The following is an 18390-nucleotide window of genomic DNA, read 5'->3' as shown; positions in this document are numbered from 1 at the left end:
GAGTCACACATTCTACCAACAGAGCCAGCCAGAAGTCCCCCATGCCTGGATTTCTGACTAAAAAACAGTAAGCTAAAAAACTGGTGTTGTTTTGAGCCATGAAGTTGTGGTAATCAGCTGTGCAGTAATAGAAAATGAATACCCAGGCTCTCTGTGTAACAAATAAACACATAGCATTTCTTCCCCTGAAATGAATTTATGAGCTACTGTGCACACTAACTGCATGCAACAAAATCTTTCTCAATTTTTTATTATACTCCCCTTTGTGATTTTTATGGAATGAATTAAGTTCTAATACAGTCATATTTCATTCACTCATTCACTCTTTCAACAATTAACTTAGTGTCTACTATGTACCAGGAACAGCTTTCTATGCTGTAGATACAGTTTTCACCAAAATAGTCCAAAGCACCTGTGCTAGTGTGCTCTACATTCTAGAGGGTTCCCAGGAGTGAGATGGAGCCATTGGAGCATTTTCAGTGAGGACATGACATGAGCTGACTCATGTCAGCAGGATCGCTGACCCATGTGGGGAAAAGGGTGGCAGGTGATGGGGAGGCACCAGGGTGGCAGGTGATGGGGAGGCACCAGGGCCCCAGTTCAGGAGTGAGAGATGGTGGAGGAAGGGGAGGGGAGGTCCTGAGGGATGAGAGAGCCAGAGAGAAGGGCTGCAGACAGCAGACACAGGCTGAGGGAGAGAAACAGAGGTAACAAATTCTAAAACAGCGGAATTCTCAGACTTTATGTTGCTACCTAGATTTTTAATTCATAAATATGTAAAGGGCTTAGCAAGATATTCTGTGCATCTGGTATAACTACCCTCTGTGGGGCTGCCTGAAAACCAGTTGCCTCCTTGTGATAATCAGATAATGCCTAGAGCCCCAATAACCACACCCATGCCTTAGGTGTCCACACACACACAGGCAATGCACAGACACGGGGGAAGGGCATTTCTACTGCACTGAACACTTGCCACTTCCAGGTGATCCAAGCTTGGACAGGCTTCCAGCTGAAATACACGATAACAATTGTGCGTCCCTGCACTGAGGGTATGTCCAGGACAGTCACAGACAATCTCCAGGCTAGGGAAAGAAGATTATTTCAGAATACAGCAGTGACTGATACTGTTTGGGGAAACTGAAGAATTTTGTGAGTCTGACTGCTGTGCTGTATGGTCGCATTTCTGTGGAAGGAGCCAAAATCACTTTCACGAACTAGACTGCTGATATTTCAGGGGTTATCAAGACTGTGCTACCACGACAGTGGATCCACAAAAAGGACACTGGGCTCAGTGAGAATCTGCAGCTGGTGCACCAAACCCAGCTTCTCCAGGTGTAAAGACAAAGCCCTCCATCTCTGTTCCCAGGGCTGCCCTCTCTCCGGTAGCAAATGCTCTGGGGGTGAGTTTTCTCTAGAAGAGTCCGGAAAGACAGAGGTGAGGGCTGAGGGGTAAGAAAGTCCAGTTCAGCCAATATTCGGGAAAGGACTGAGGGTCTCGGCCTGATTTCCTCAGAGCCCCTGGGCTCTTTTCGGGAAGACAGGGTGACAAAGTGATTACCTGATCACCGTGCAGGAGGAGAGGGGTCAGGGCAAAGTCTCAGATCCCCAGAAGGGACTGGTCTTCAGAGTCTCAGGAGCAAGGGCCGCGGCGGTGTAGGGAAGCCCAGCGCCAGAGAATCCCCATCTCCCCGGGTTTCATTTCTCCCTTTCACAGCCTGTATCTGGTCCTCCTGCCTGGATACCCATGACGCGCAAACACTTCGCACTCCCATTGGGTGACAGGTTTCTGGAGAAGCCAATCAGCGGCACCGGGGTTCCAGGTTCTAAAGTCCTTACCAGGCCCGCCAGGACGTCGCTGCTTCTCGAACCCTAAGGGTTTGGGTCTTGGGGTCCCGAAACATAGTCCTGCTGCTGGCTTGTGCCCCGGCCGTGACCGAGACCTGGGCGATAGGAAAAGGCAGCTGCGGGGCGGGAGCGAGGGGACCTCCCGGCGGAGACGCGGGACCTCTGGGAAAGTCGCCTCACCGCAGCCCCTAGCCCCAGACACCCATCCTCCCCCGGCCCTCCGGGGCCTGTGCTCCCCCGTCCCCTCCGGATCTCGGCTCTGCTCTCCCCCACTCGGTGCCCGCTCCCTCTGCCCTCCCGGCTCCCTCCACATGAGCCCGGGCCCCGCGCCCAGAGGAGGGTCGGGCGGGGTCGCAGCCCCTCGGCGCCGGAAGACTCCTGCTCAGTGAGGTATTTCCACGCCGCCCACCTCGCCGCCCCGTCCGGCCCGGCCCGGGAGCCTCGCTCTGTCCCCCACTGCCCTCCTGCCTCTCGCCCCCCAGTGCCCTGCATTCTCCTCCCTCATCTGCTCCCCTGCTCCAGCAGAGGGGCCTTCTCCATCCCCGTCTGTGCTTCTCTTCCCAGGAAGCTGCCGCTCTTAATCTCTGGTTGAAATTAAAACTCTGGATGCAGTTTGTTTTCTTCAGTGCTTGCCAGGAGGAGTTGATAGGTTACTTAAAAAGCAGAGGATTCCTAATGTTCCGGAGAGGAAATAAAAGCACTGAGAGCCTTCCAGATTCCCCAAGTTTGCTGGGCTTCCTCTGGGGGTGGGGACAGGAGAGACCCTGAGGAGCCAGCATGGAGGGACTGTGTCCAGCCTGTGCTAGGTGCATCCTGGGCTTTGACATGGTCATTCCTCTGCTGGGTCATCATCCAGTTCAGTGGAACCTTGTCCCACCTGGCCCTGGGGTGACAGGCCCTCGGATCTCCCCTGTCTCCAGGACTTGTGCAGCAAGAGCTTCCTGTGGGGCGTATGTGCTGGTAATGAGGGGCAGACTGTGCTAGTAACTAAGAGAAGTGTTTGTTAGAGGTTGGGAAGTGCAGTGAGGAAGGGGACCCAGAGGAGACCTGTGTGGGGACAGGAAGGATGGCTACTAAGTGCAAGCCTCACTGAGAAGGTGAGCTCTGAGGGAATTGAAGGACATGAAGGAATTGTGTAAGAGGAGGTCTGCAGGGAGTTCTTTCCAGGCAGGGAACCTCCGGTGCACACTCACTAGGGCAGAATGTGTCCTGTATTCATGAAAAGGTGAGGAGGCCACCGAGGCTGGAGTAGAGAGCAGGTGACATGAGGGCAGATGCCCAGGATTAGAAGGATTTTGAGTTTTCTCTGAGTGAGATGGAGTTAAAGATGGTTTGGAACAGATGATCCACCTGGAGGGCTTGTTTTAGAAGCATCTGTTTGCTGCTGTGCAGAATTGAGAGGTACAGGGCCAAGCAACCAGTACAGAAACTGTAGGAAACCAGTGCAGTGTCAGGGGCCTGGGTGGTTCAGTTTGCTAAGCATTTCCTTCAGCTCAGGTCATGATCTCAAGGTCCTGGGATCTAGCCCCACACCTGGTTTCCTGCTCAGAGGGGAGCCTGCTTCTCCTTCTCCCTCTGCTCTTACCCCTCTCCTGCTCATGCTCTCTTGCTCTGCTCTTTCTCTCTCACTCAAATAAATAAATAAATCTTTGAAAAAAAAAAAAAGTGGGAGATGTGGGGTGTCGTATAATGAGAGAAAGTAATAGGAAGTGATTGGGTGCTAGAGATAGTTAAAGATGGACTTTGCAGGATTTCCTAATGGATTCATTCTGGGTAGTGAGGAGGAGGAATCAAGGAGGGCATCCAGTATTTCAGACTGCAGGTAGAAATGTGCAGTGCCTTCCTTGGATATGGGGAAGACTCTGGAAGCAGGATATTTGGGGAAACAGCAACACAAGCATCCAATTTAGGAATATTAAATCTGAGATATCTACTAGAAATGCAAATGAGGGGGCTCATGGGTGCCTCAGTACACAGAGCATGTGAGTCTTGGTTTCAGCTCAGGTCATGATCTCACGGTCCTGAGATTGAGCCTTGCGTCAGGCTACCCACCCAGCTTGGAGTGTGCTGGAGAATCTGTCTTTCCCTCTCCCTCCATCCTTTCCCTGCTCATGTTCTCTCTTTAAGTAAATAAATAAATAAAGTAATTTTTTTTAAAAAAGGAAAGAAAGAAAGAAATGCAAACAAGGTGCCAGTTTGATAGTGCAGGAGAGGAGAAATACCTGGGTTGGAGAAATAGGTTTGGGAGGTGACAGCATATACATGATGATTAGAACTTTCAGCAGAGATGAGGTCACCAGGGGGTGAGAACCATAAAAGAGAAGGGAACAGGACCAAACCCTGGACTCCTCAGCACTAAGCAGGCTGATCAGAGCGCACACCCAGAGCGCACTACACAGTCTGGTTCTGCGTCCAGAAGGCACAGAGACCAGGGAGGCCCAGCCCTCAGTGTGCACAGGAATTTCCTAGATAGTCTGGGATAGAGCATGAGATTCTGGGTTGATAACAAGGTTGGTGCTGCTGCTGCTGCTGGTCTTCAGATCCCACACTGAGTAGTGAGCACACAAAGCAGGATCCCCACATGGCCATGCATCAACTTCCTCTTTAGGGCTGCTAAAGTAAGTGATTCCTGGGCCCTCACCTACATTCTAAGATGGTGGGTCTGGGAAAAGACCGGAGTATTTGGTACCAAAGCCACAAGCAATCCTGGGGCTCTACCAGAGAGAGGGGGAAGCACTGAAGTCCTTGAGGAGAGCACTCATTGTGGGGAAGGGTCTTACATACACATTTATTGGGGTTTTTTGTAGGAAGAAAAATGCAAGGCATGCTGGGAGATACATTTTTTTTCTCTCATGGAGTCCAGCCAGGTGGCAGACTGAGAATGTGGTTATCAGCTCAACATAAAGAAAAAATCTGATTGCTGAAAGAGTAGGTCTTAAATGTTCCCACCACATGCACACACGCACGCACCGGTAACTGACAGGATGCAGGTCTTAGCTAATGCTACAGTGGTAATCAGTTTGCAGTATGTAAACAAATCAGATCCAAAGGTTGTGCCCTTAAATTTATAAACTATTATGTCAATTATATCTCAATACTACTGGAAAATATTTCTGAATCCATGCTGTCTGAAAGAATTCCTTCACACATTACTCACTCCTTTTCTTCAAAACAGAGTCCAAGTTCTTTTATTTGAAACTATATATATTTATAAAGAAATACATTTGTATAAATGTATTATCAGGGAGAGTTACATATCTATAATTTAACATATAAAATATAAATTATATATAATAAAATAAATAAATTTTAAAACATATTTTAAGAAAAAAGAAGATGAGATATTAAATATAAATTAAATCCATATATTATGAGTATATATATTTATAGGGAAAATATATATTTTGTGTATATAATGTTAGAGTACTAGGCCTCATTTTATTTCATGGAAAGCCACAGAACAGGCCCAAGACTGCACAGGCAGGAACAGAATCCACCATCACACCCCAGTTCAAGGACCAAAGAGGAACCACTGCCCCCGGTGCTGGGCACAGGTCCCACTGTTCATAAGACTACACCCTGAGGCCAGGACTGCTGTCACTGCTGCTCCTGGCAGCGGGATGACACGACGGCCACTCACACCACCTGTGCCAAATGCATGTAGGACTGTCCCAGCTTCTCTGTCACACACATCCTGAGTCAGAGTCTGGCATGTGGTCACCTGACTGGTGGAGCCTCAGGCCCTGTCCCCCTGTAACTACGTGTGACATCCCAACTCTGATCTGGATTCCTGGGGAGTGATCACCAACATCCTCGGACTTGAGCTCTTCATTTGGTCTGCTCTCTGCATTCCTAGCCATAGGCCTGTGAGAGGCCACACATTCAGGTGGTTCCCAAAGTCACCCCTGCTGTAGGCAGATCCCAAGATGGCTCCAGTGTTCCCATCCTCCGGTATTCATGCCCTTGTGTAATAATACCCACTTTTGGAACCGAAGCTGGACATAGTGACTTGCTGGTGGCACACAGAATAGAGTGACATTATGCAGTGAATATCTGGAATTATCAGGACACAAGATATGAGGCATTTGGGGTCCACACTCTCAAGGTGGGCCGTCCAAGCCAGCCTGGGTAAGTGCAGATTTCTGGTGGACCCCCATGACAAAAGACCCTGCATTCCTTTTTCCTCTGAGGGGTTTCTCAACCCCCACAAATCTCAACCCCCATAGCCACTGCCCTCAGACAGGAGGACGAGGAGGAAAGGTCACCAGCAGGGATTCTCGTCCTGGATGCAGTCAACAGGGGAATTCTGTAAAAAGTACAGGAAGGGAAGAGAAGAAACACAGGCCCCCAACTGTAACAGCTGGTGAGTCCATGCACGCCCCAGGACAGCCCCGTGGCTACAAAGGTGAGAGAACAGTCTCCAGTCTCCCTGTGCTGCCCCTGGGGCCCAGCTCTCCTTTCCTCCAACACAGACAGTGTCCCAGGGAGCCCCCAGTGCTGCCCCCTGTGTATCTGTCTCTGCTCATCTCCAGAACAGACCACCATGGCCGCCCCCTCCAGGAAGCCCTCCCCTCTCCATATGCATTAGTTCAGTTGTGTGCCACAGAAACCCAGCCAACAGTAGTCCATGGGACAGCAGCTTGTGTGTGTCCCACGAGTGAGGTGAGCCGTCTGGGACTGTAGGGTCAGTCTGCACCACGTGGCTATCCAGACACGCTGCTGACGATGACCCTGGGAAATTTCCGTATTAGCATGACCAGGGCACCTAAGACCATGTCTGTGGTCCGTGAGCAGGGCAGGGAGAACAGAAAAAGTGGATGTTTCCCTCCTTTTAGGACAAAACCTTCTACCACATTCTGTGTCCCCACAATGGCAAAAATGTAGTCACACAGACAAAAGTCACCTCCTGGGAGGCTGGTGAATGAAGGGGTTTTTAATCTGAGGGAACATGTACTCCATGAAATTGTGTCGCTGTGGAATGAGGGTGATTTCTGCTTTACTTAAATTTTAAAAAATCACCTGTGGCAGAATTGTTATTACCAATACCTAATATCAAAATCTAATCCTGAATGAGTTTTGTATGTAAAAATCTAGGATCTTCTCAGAATATATTGTTATTTGAGAACAAAGTTAGAGGTAGATTATTTCATAAAATGCCACCCCCTAAAATGGAAATCTCTCCCATAATAATACTGCGGAAACTGGTAATAGCTCTTATGACCTAGGAGAGAGTTTGGAAGAATTGTGGAGGGAATAGAGGAGGAAATTTACTTTTTACTGTATACTCTTTTGTGTTCTATAAATGTTTTCAACCTTGTGCATGTCTCAGTCTTTTGTAATAAATTCTGAATTGCCCAAGAAACCCCACCTCCATTTAGCAGACACATAATAGGCAGTAGCAGATGTCAGGCTCTCTGCTAGGCTCAGTGAGAGAAACATGAAGGAATTCAGAGTGGGGTGAATACCCTGGTAAATGTAACTATCCTGATGAGGTTTGGGGAAGCAGCCTCCACGCAGAAGCTGAGAGCCAGATGTTGTACTACATGCTTGAGATAGAAAGAAAATACAGGTACACACCTTTGTGACCCACCTGTCTCATGCTGATGAGGTTCTATACCTACTCGTGACTCTCCCTGTATGGGAAGGACCTGAAACTTGGAAAGAGAAACTTTGCCCATTAGGTCCAAAAGTTATTAGGAAGATTTAATTATAGAATAGTGACCTCCTAATGTAACTAACTCATCAATACAAGAGAAAATCACTAAGAAATGATCTGGATGAAGGGAAAGAAACTGACAGAGTGGAATCACAAGAAATGTCTTGGTGGAATCCTGTCTGAGGCAGACTGGCAGAAATAGTAAGAGATGAGGGTTAGCCAGGCAGCACGATGCAGGAAAGAAACAAAATGGTTGAGTGTAGTGATCACGCTTCCTAAAGATTTAGAAGGTTTGACAAATGAGGAGGGAAATATTCAGAGAGGACGACCTCTCAGGATCTACAAAGTTGAGACAGACCTTTCCAAATGAGCGTGATTCTCATAGCTAACACCCTGCTTGGATAACACAACTCAGCCTGCAGGTCATATTCAGCAGGGCAGCCAGAGTATAATTATGTTGCTCAGTTACTCTGCAGGGTAACAGCCTGGTAAGTACAGATTTATGAACACATCCAGTGTGTGAACACATCCAGCGCAGAGACCTTCCTACCCCCCATTCCTTCCATCTGTCACCTGGAACATCCCTGTGCAGATTCTATAATAAGGCCCAATGGTCCCCACCTCCTGGTCCACATGGGCTTGTGGAATCTCCTCCTACTGAGTATGGGTGGGATCTGGAATATCTTCTAACCAATAAAATATGGCAGTGATGAGCTTGGAATATATATGATTATGAATTGCATTTTGCTGATGAGTTTTTACTATCTTCTCCCCTTGGAAGCTTTGCTGAAGCAAGCAGCTGTGTTGGAAAGACCAGAAACTGAGGTCAGCATCTGCCTACATCCAGCAAGACGCTGAGGCCCCAGTCCACCAGCCCATAAGGAACTACTCAGTCCTCCCCAAAGGGCAGCCCTCCCCTTTTTTGAAGACAGACATCCCGTTTTCTCTTTCCAACATGAAGGTCAACTTCCTACCATCCTACTTGCTTTCCTCTCACTTGGAGCTACTGTCAGGCTATCAGGAAGTGCCACCTTCACGTCACTTCTCACCTTGGAGCGCAGGCCTCACCAGGAAGTCAGCTGGAAGAAGACAAGTCAGAGACAGCAGGATTAGAAGGTCATGAGTGCTCACCCCCGTGTCCCTCAGGCTCACTCAGGCTGTGCTTTCAGACTGTCAACAAAACATTAAGTGGACTCTGCCCACCCACGGCTGGTCTCCCCACTTCTGCATGCTGAACAGTCCACCTCACACCCCAGATGCAGACTCCACTGATTCCCTACAGCCCAGATGTGCCCTCCTTCCCCTCCACCTCCAGCAAACACACTCCATCCACCAACGTACAACCAGCTCTCCCATCCCCTCAAACCCCATGGACTCCCCTACAGGGACAGTGAAAAATGCATATGCAGGAGCTGTCAGAGCCACAGAAGGTGGTGACCCTTACTGAGGCCGGTGAATAGTGTCCAGGGGTCAAAAAAAAAAATGGTGATCACTTGGACTCAGCACCTGACCATTTTGTTAGAGTCATGGCTCAGCCTATTGACTCAGTTAACTTCATAGTGACCTTGGTTTCTTTCCCTATAAATTGGAGTTGGTACCTTTCCCTATCTCACAGGGTTATTAGGAGGTTTTAAATGATTCAATTCATGTACATCCTTTTAACCAGTGTCTGATGCTTTTATCAAGCAGAACCCTGGGGAGGAAGAGAGTCCCACCAACGTAGCTCCTGTTTTCTTCTTCCTACCATGACATGTACCAGTTCGCCCCCTCACTCATCACCCTGAGTCCCTTTCACTTTCTCACCTGCTGCGGATGGAACTTGTAACCCATGTGGTGGGGGTGGGGCGGGGCAACCATGACCTGGCCAGGGTGGACGCAAGGATGAGGAATTCTCAGAGCAGAGTGTGCACACACACACACACATACACACACACAGGTATGTGTGTATACACGAACACGCATACATGCTTGCACGCGCTCACTCACACACACATATACAAACCTCCACACAAACTTCTATACAAATTTCTGCAGGATTGTGACTCTGCCCCCAGACAGACATATGTACATGACATGCTTGCATCACATTTCCCACTTTATTTGAAGTCTGGCTTACTCTTCTTTCTAAGAAATCTAGGATCTGATGGCAGTTGTGCATCGACTGATGAATTGATAAAGAAGAGGTGGTGGACAGATAGATAGACAGACAGACACAATAGAATGTTATAGATAGATAGATAGATAGATAGATAGATTGACAGACACAATAGAATGTTATTCAGCCATCAAAAAGAAAGAAACCTTGCCATTTGCAATGACCTAGATGGAACCAGAAGGTATTATGCAAAGTGAATTAAGTCAGCCAGAGAAGGATAAATGCCATTTGATTCCATTCATATGTGGAATTTAAGAAACAAAACAGATATACATAGGGAAAGGAAAGAAAAAATAAGATAAAAACAGAGATGGAGGTAAACTATAAGAGGATCTTAGTGAGGGTTGCTGAAAGGGAGGTGGAGGGGGAGAGATAATCGGGTGATGGGCATTAAGGAGGGTACATGATGTTAGGAGCACTGGGTGTTATATGCAACTGATTAATCACTAATTTCTACCCCTGCGCCTAATAATAAAGTATATGTTAACTAAATTGAATTTAAATACAAAACAGTTTTTAAAATTTAGGATCTTGAGGGAAAAGGACCCGAGAATTTTTTTACCACCACCAAGTGACCCCCTCCCCAGAACTCTGGTACACTCTGGATCTCATGCATGCCTGCTCCTGGAACCCTCCTACAGGAGTGGGAGATGTGACCTTAGATCGAGATCCTGGAATCCAGAGGCAGCCCGTGCATTGCCCAAGGTGGTGGTGGGGCTCTGGGTCCAGCAGGTCTCCAGCCTCCCACCTTCTCCTAGCCTGCCCTCCCGCCAGCCAGGGAAACCCCCATCCTGCCCTCCCCCATCAGGCTTGCTGTACAGCCTCCATATCTCTTTCAGAATAGATAGGAACAGGAGTTTCAGTTGAACCCTTGGGATGAGACAGGCCGATCAGAATGAGGAAATTAGATGTCCTCACCCCCTGAGTTCTTATTGTTCTAGAACACAACTGTAGCAACTATAGTTCCAACAATCTAAACCTCTGCTAAAACAACCCCAGTGATGAGAGCATCAGGAAGAACCTGGGCAGCAAATGCCACCTAGGTGAGCATGGTGAGCATGGTGAGCTGGGCAAAAGGATCAGAGGTGAAAAGGAAAAGTTAGTGGTGCCCCTGTGTCCTGACTCTGCTGAGAGTCTCTTGAAGGCTCCTGGACCCCTGATATAGGGCTCCACTCCTCATCCCCCAACCCCCATCTCATGGTAATGGGCTCAGGCAGCCCCTCATGCTGCACACAGCACGTGTATCTCTCTTCATCTCCAGAAGGCAGCACAATGGCCACCTACTTCTGGATGGTTCCATCCCCTTCTGCCTGGTCTCCATAAGCTCCTTGTACTAGATCTGGTGTTCCCTGGTTTATTGACAGGTCACAGTCATCTCCACAAGGCAGGAACCCAGAGCACACAGCCCCTCAAGGTGACCCCACAGTCAGGGGGTTGGGGGTGGGTCACGTGTGTTCTGGGAGACTCTGTGGAAGAACAAACATGGACCGTTAAGGCAAGGCCTTTTGGAAAAGCATAGACTCCACAGACCTAGATGCGATACCTGCTGCCTGCCAGGGTGAGGCAGGAAGTGTTCCCTCTCAGGGGGCAGAAGGAACCAGCACTAGCCAGGCCATGCCCAAGACAAGAGGGTGGGAACCACCTCTGACATTTTCCTCCAAGGGAAGAACCGTTTCAGAGACTCTCCACCCTTTTATGAAGCCTATAACTCAGTATCTCTAGCTCAGTATTGATAGGTCCTCAAAGCTGCTCTGTCTCTGCTGGGAAAGAGCCTGAAGAGTGAGAAACCTCCATGAGCCTCAGAGCTACTGCCGTGCTCTCCAAGAGAACATTCCCCAGCATGGGCTAAGAAGAGTGTGTCATGTCACTGCCCAGGGGACTCAGGATGGGCCACTGTCCTCAGCGCATGGCCCCCCGTCCCACACTAGATGTTCTCTATCCCCGTGTGTGAGTAGCTCTGGAGAGAGGGCGGCACCAGGCTGGGCTGCGAAGAGCTGCAGGGCTGGGCTGTGGGGAGTCCTTACCAGTGCGGCTGATGTTCTTGTCCCAAACCTCAAGTGTCTCTGCAACGATAGGAAACACGTCTTCTTGAGTCCATCTCATCCCTCCATGAAGTGCCCACTGGACTCCCGCCCATGGAGACTACCATGGATGGCAGAGGCTCCATGTCCAAGCTCAGTCACTGTCATTGTCTTAGCCATCCTGTCACTGCCCCAAGGTCCCATTGTCCTCCTGGAGCTCCCAGCCACGGTGACCTGCAGGGTGGGGGGGCCTGCCCACCTCCTCCTCAGGACCAGGCACTGTCAGTCAGGGCAGGGCATGCCTCCAGAGCCCCCCAACATTGGTCCTTGCACCCCACTCCCACTAGCTTCTCCGTAAGGAACATTCACTGTGTAGACTGTGCTAGTGTGACACAGTAAGAAGGACATATTCTGTCTTGCTCCTCAGTTCCTGCACAGCTCTTAACATCTCTGTAATGGCCTGAGTGATGGGAGTCATAGGAGCACCTCTTCCTAGATTTTGTTCCCAGATCCTAAAAAAGTTCTGGAAAGATCCTGGTCCCATCCTTACACACTGTACCAAACCTCATTGCATACCATCTCTCTCCTCTGATGCTGTGAGCCCTGAGAAGGCAGGACTGAAACAGAACTCAGGGCCTGAAACAGAACCATATGGCAAACTGTGGAATTCACACTCCGGTATGGGAAAGTCTGAGCCCTAATCGTGCCTCTCACTGGTTTATGCCTGGATCCCATATGCAAGGCCCTTCAGTAACTGTTTCATATACTAAAACCTCGAGACATTAACTAGAAATGATTAACTACACCTATGTCCTGACCCACCTATGTCCTGACCTTCCCATGTCCAATGTCACCCACACCTTGCCCAGCCTGACTGTTGACTGCTTGGAACCTCATCCCCCCATCAACCCAGATCATACACACACATCAGGGTCTACACAGAGTTCCAGCTCATTCATGAACCTTCCCCCGACCACTGGGGGTCTGGCCTATGAACCCTGTAAACCATGTCTCTGCTTCTCGTGTGACATCTAAGGAGGTGTCTGTCTTCAGTAGCTCTCAGTCTGCCTCATACGCTCAGTCACATGCTCTCAGAAGGGTGGACGCCTCGCCATCTTCATTGTGGGCTCTATGAGGGCAACCACTAGCTCATACCTTCTGCCTGCCCCAGCCTGACACGGGGGCAAGGGGGGCACCTGTCAAGAGGGTCGCACGTCCCTGGGGTGGGAGTTGTGCTCGACTCTCTGCTTTCTCCCAGGCCCCAAGCTGCTGGCTGTCATGGGGTTTATTGGTGGGATTGCTGCACATTCCTCAGGTTTCGGGGTTCCTCTTCATCTGGCTCACAAAGATCTTGGTCTCGTCGTCTGAGGAACTTGGCTCTTGCATACACCACTGGACTCCAGACTCTGTCTCCCTCTCTCCAGGGTCATGGTAGAGGAAGGTGGCTGGTGTGTGGAGCCCAAGGCAGGAAATGCAGGGCCTCCTGGAGCTCCAACCCCGCTGAGGGGAGATACTAAGAGAGCGCTGTCCCAAGGCAGGAAGCAGGGGGGTTGGAGGAGGCTCCAGCTTTCACTGAGTGAGGACCTAGTGATGCACATGTGGGTAATGCGTGTGTATCTGTGTGTTGTGTGTGTGTCTGTGTGTGATTGTGTACACATATGAGTTGTGCGAAAAGAGAGACAGGGCACACAACATAACACAATGGGAGATAATGATACAACATCACTCCCTGTTCCCCGCCCCCTGGGACAGTCATATTCCAATCCCACACCCATGGTGCCCCCATAGAATGCACAGATTGTATGTGATTTGCTGCAAAGCAAACACTATTTGGCATATCCAGATTTAAAAAAAAAAAAAAAAATCTGTGCTACTTTTGTTGAAACTCACTGGTGTCTTGCTCTTGCCAGCCATGTAAAGATGACATGCAGATCACGCCCCAAAGCTGTGTGAGAGCTGAGCGTGTGAGCACGTGCTGTCCGCGCTAAGGACGCAACAGAAATCATCGGCCATGGTCAAAAGAACTGTTTGAAGAACATTATAAATGAGCGGCATGCAGGAATGTCCTGGGAACAGTAGAACTTTCTATAATAGTACTGACGGGTGATAAGAGCAGCAAACATGGAAACGGTGTCATCAGAAGTTCACGCTGTCCTTTGAGCTGTGAAGCCAAGTGTCAAATACTTACACAGTGCACTTTCTGTTCACAGGATTCTCTTGTTCACAGGCATTACTCCTTCAGTAAATGATCATCTGAGAAGGTTGCCAGAGGAGAGGAGGTGGAGGCTGGGGACATAGGGGGGAGGAGTGGGGACACAGGTTTCCAGTTCCAGAATGAATAAGTGACAGGAATAAAAGGCACAGCATGAGGAAGACAGTGGATGACACTGTCAAAGGGCTGCATTGGGCAGGTGGGAGCAACACCTGTGAGGAATAGAGCATGATGTGCGAACTTGTCACGTCATTACTTGTACACCTGAGACTAATGGAACATTCTATGTCAACTATACCCCAAATTTAAATACTTTTTTAAAGTTATTTTCTTATGATTTCAGCTGTTTTAACATTTTACATTAAATTAATATACACAGCAAATTCTAATATTGGATAGGAGAATTGATAAAATGTATAAATGTATATTTAACTTACACAAAGTAAGCTGCAAACAAATTAAAAATATAAATAACTAAACATCTGAGAAGATTCAATACTATATATGAATATTTGGATGGAAAGCATAACACTGGGCAGGCCTGGTCCTCCCACAATACTAAGATGGAAAAAGCCATTGATCATAGTGTCAACTCTGTTAGAGTTCCTTAATAAGAAAGCGTGCAATGGAGAAAAATGTTTAGGAAATAAACTTTTGTTCAGAGAGTTGGCTTTAATGACTTGTCTATGAACAATGATGTCAGTACTGTCTTTAGCCTTAGTAGAGAGATGTGTTACTCATTATGGAATCTGGATTAATTTGAAAAGAGGAATTAATTAGCATACAAAAGTCATAAGAAAATTGAAGAGGAAAAGCAGTCCATATTACTTTTCAAATTTAACTGACAGGATGTCTGTCATGACAGATGCATGGAGAGGACCAGGGGGACACCCTGGACAGTACAGAGTCAAGCGTTCAGGGAGCTTCAGAGTCTGAAGGGCAGATGGTGTGTCAGCAGAGCCGTCTAGAACCAGAAGGAACAGGCACGCAATGGAACACAATTGCAGCCCTACTGGGGCTTCTCCCGCCCCTCCCCCGCATGGGAACCTGCGGACTCAGGCACCAGGGCATCTCCACGTGATCACCAGAGCCAGAGCGCAGCAGAGCTGGGCTTATTCCTGAAGCCCAGGCCTTGTTCGTGGGCCTCGGTGGCCACTGCTCGCTCTGGTGCACAGCTGCACCCCTGTGGGCAGAGGTCAAGAACACCTCAGTGCCCAGCAGCTCCCTGTGGAGGGAGGCTTCTCCCATCTCTTCCAAGCTAAGCCCTCCTGTTGTAGCAGTGGGAAGATCACAGGCAAAACCCAGGCTTATCATCCCCCCCGCCTTCCTTCCTTCCATCCTCACTGTGTCCTGTATTTTGTTCAGGATGAACTCTCCTGGTGTTGATATACCAGAGCCCAGCCAGAGGCCCCATCTCTCCCTCCCTATACCACACTTTCCTTATTCATTTGTCCCCTGGAACAGCAGCCCTAACTGCTCTTAGGGAATGGGACGATGACTGCTCTGGCTGCTTCCTGCAGAAATGGGGTGGCAGGCTGTAAGGCAGTTAGAATCCATCCAGGATCCACCTAGGGGGCCCATGGTAGGGCTCAGGCAGTCATGATGGCCAGCAGACAACACATGCAGCAACACATGCAAAAGAATAAGCATAACACAAATATCAAGCTCCAAATTGTGATCACATCTCTTAGGTAAGATCCCCAATTACCAATTCCATCAAATAGACCAGTGGATAATTTTGACTTTTTAAATTGATCATGAATGTCCCCTATGAAATGAGACACTTTGTGAGAATTATCTGTAATGTTAAAACAACACGTATAAAGAAACCCCTTGCATCCTAAATGGTGTAGCAATAGTAGATAATCCACAGTGGCCCGTTCCTGAGAAATCCCTCTCTGACTTCACTGAATTCTTGGCTGAGTGTATCTAGTGCCTGGGACGGATATTTAGAGTTCTTCTGAGGAAACATACTGTTTTGCTTATTTCATGTTGTAGCTCCTGTGGTGAGACCTAGAAGTCCCATAGTGAGCGCAGAGGGCCTTTCTACCAGGGGGGCTATTGTATGCTTGGATAAAGCCTTTGTAATCGGACCCCAGGAGAGGTGGTTTCTAGGACAAATATGTCTAAGGGATAAAACCATCAAGAAGCTCTGTTTGAGCTCTAACCTTCACAATAGCCCAACCACAAGGAATCACTGGCAAATGGGAGAAAACTTGTCTTAAGAGATAACGGCAACCTCAAATGTATCATCCAATGCAGTCATAGAGAAAGTGGCGTCACCCATGAGCTCCATAAGTCTATAGTTAACCTCATGCAGTGGGGCACGCTCTGGCTGTAAAGAAGTGATTCTGTCATTCCAGCCACACAGAACTTGTCAAGTTGCTAGCTGAATTATAAAATTGTTAGGGAATTAATCCCATTTTTCTGGTTTAAATAATCATATGCACAAAGGATCCTGTTATTATCCCCACAGAGTAGCAAGCAAGAGAATTGCCTATACATGAACTATTGTGGCAATTTCTCTAAAGTTTACCTCAGGTTGTCTAGCTTCAACAAACAACAAATGTTTAAAGATGATCAGAGCTAGAATTTAACATCCATAAAGACGTTACTAAAACATAATTTCTCTCTATTATAATAACCCTCATTTTCAGAGATGACCAAATCAAAACTAATTTTTTTAAAGTAAGTCCAATTTAATGAACTTATTTTAATTATTTATGTAAGCTCGGCAAGAATAGCAATTAGCTGTATAGATCTTTTAAAATGTTTCCTTTGTCGGAACTTTTTGCAAGGAATCTCTAGGTGGAACTCTTGGTAGCCCCTCCAGGCCAGAAGCCAAGCCAAGAACGTGCCATCAGACACGTCTGCAATAATTTTGGATGAGGGCAGCTGAATTCCTCTTCATGAGCTCCCAGAGTGTCTGAGGTTCCTGTGCCCGCCAGGAAGTGGCATTATTTACTCACTGGTGAGGCTGCTGGGAACTCTGTAAGCAAGGTGTCAGGCCAACAGCTCCAAGGGGCTTTAGGGCTCCAGGTTTCATAAAGTCAACTTCAGTTCCTTAAAGCTGTTTGGTCATATCTGAGTCCATGCATGTCTCTCTCAAATATGACACTCCAGTCAAAACCTTCATAAAATAACCCGTTTCCAATGCTGTCCTGTTGTAAAGAGAACAGATTCTTATTGAGCTTATGCAAATAAGTATAGTTGCCATGGAAGAAAAAATATTTATGTTATCTTAAGAAAAAAGTTTTCTTAACCCTGAAGACCAAACACTGGAGAACCAGCAATGTTTTAAACAAGAGTCACAAAACTATAAACATTTTCTTAGTTTATTTAGTCCCATGTTACTGATTCTTGTTTAGTTTAAATACAGCTTTTATTTAGTTCAAGAAATTCTTACTCATTTTAGTTTAGGATTTTGAAGATACCAAAAACCTGTATTTCTTCTAAAGTACCTTTAAAAAAAATCTGACAGAGGGAGAGAGAGTACAAGCAGGGGGAGCAGCAGGCAGAGGGAGAGGGAGAAACAGGCTCCCCGGTGAGCAGAGGGCCCGATGCCAGGATTCATCCTGGGACTCTGGGATCACGACCTGAGCCAGAAGCCAAGGAGAAGGCAGACTCTTAATCAACTGAGCCAACCAGGTGCCCCCTGAAAGTCCTTTTTATGAATCTTCTTGAAGATGAATCTCATTTTATAAATGACAAAAGACTGAAATGCAATTGACAAGGAAATTCAATTATTTCTGTGACATACAACATTTTAATAATTTGAATGTTGTGATGACCCTATTACCAAAACATATTAAAACTTTAAGAATTGCATATCAGGGACTCCTGAGTGGCTCAGTTGGTCAAGCACCTGCCTTTGGCTTTGGTCATGATCCTGGGATCGAGTCCCACATCAGGCTCCTTGCTGAGCAAGGAGCCTGCTTCTCCCTCTGCCTCTGCCTGCCTCTCTGTCTGCCTGTGCTCACTCTTTCTGACAAATAAATAAATAAAATCTTAAAAAAAAAAAAAGAATTGCATATCATTTTTAGAAGACATAGCATTTGCGCAGATAACATAACCTGTGGTTTATCATTATTTGTTTGAGGGTGCTTTCCTGGTAACTTAACATACCAAGTAAACAAGCCCAACTGGTCAGAAAACCTCTTTTACAATGTAAATTTTGTGGAAGTTTATGCGAAACTTCAGTTATAAAGCATATGCCTAAGTAGGACTACAAATTATTGTAAAACCCAAAACTTTATTATTTATTTGACCAAAGTGACAGTAAGATTCCAAAGGCAAATAAGCAAGGTCATATAGTTGTTAGCAAAACTTACCTCCCTTAAAACTGAGAAGTTTTTTGTGCCTGGGTGGCTCAGTTGGTTAAGCCACTGCCTTTGGCTCAGGTCCAGGTCGTGAACCCGGAGTCCAGGGATCCAGTCCGGCATCGGGCTCTCAACTCCACAGGGAGTCTGCTTCTCCCTCTGACCCTCTCCCTTCTCATACT

General features: G+C 47.5%; 1 long non-coding RNA gene and 1 pseudogene across 2 annotated transcripts; both read right to left on the bottom strand.

Moving 5' to 3' along the window:
- Positions 1-18390, bottom strand: part of LOC131834701 (HLA class I histocompatibility antigen, alpha chain G-like) — a 172450-nt pseudogene that overhangs the window by 110668 nt on the left and 43392 nt on the right.
- LOC131834394 (uncharacterized) lies at positions 5037-12501 on the bottom strand. Of its 2 annotated transcripts, none has more exons than XR_009354837.1 (3): positions 10941-12501; positions 8476-8580; positions 5037-6151 (listed from the first exon to the last, which is right to left on the bottom strand). It is a non-coding gene; the product is annotated as an uncharacterized LOC131834394 (long non-coding RNA). The 2 variants fall into 2 exon arrangements; XR_009354838.1 differs by having other exon boundaries at positions 5037-8580; positions 10941-11122; positions 11681-12501.

Source organism: Mustela lutreola, chromosome 6 (genome assembly GCF_030435805.1).
Source record: "Mustela lutreola isolate mMusLut2 chromosome 6, mMusLut2.pri, whole genome shotgun sequence".
NCBI lineage: Eukaryota > Metazoa > Chordata > Mammalia > Carnivora > Mustelidae > Mustela > Mustela lutreola.
The sequence above is the reverse complement of the archived record's forward strand: the minus strand, read 5'-3'. Positions and strand labels throughout refer to the sequence as shown.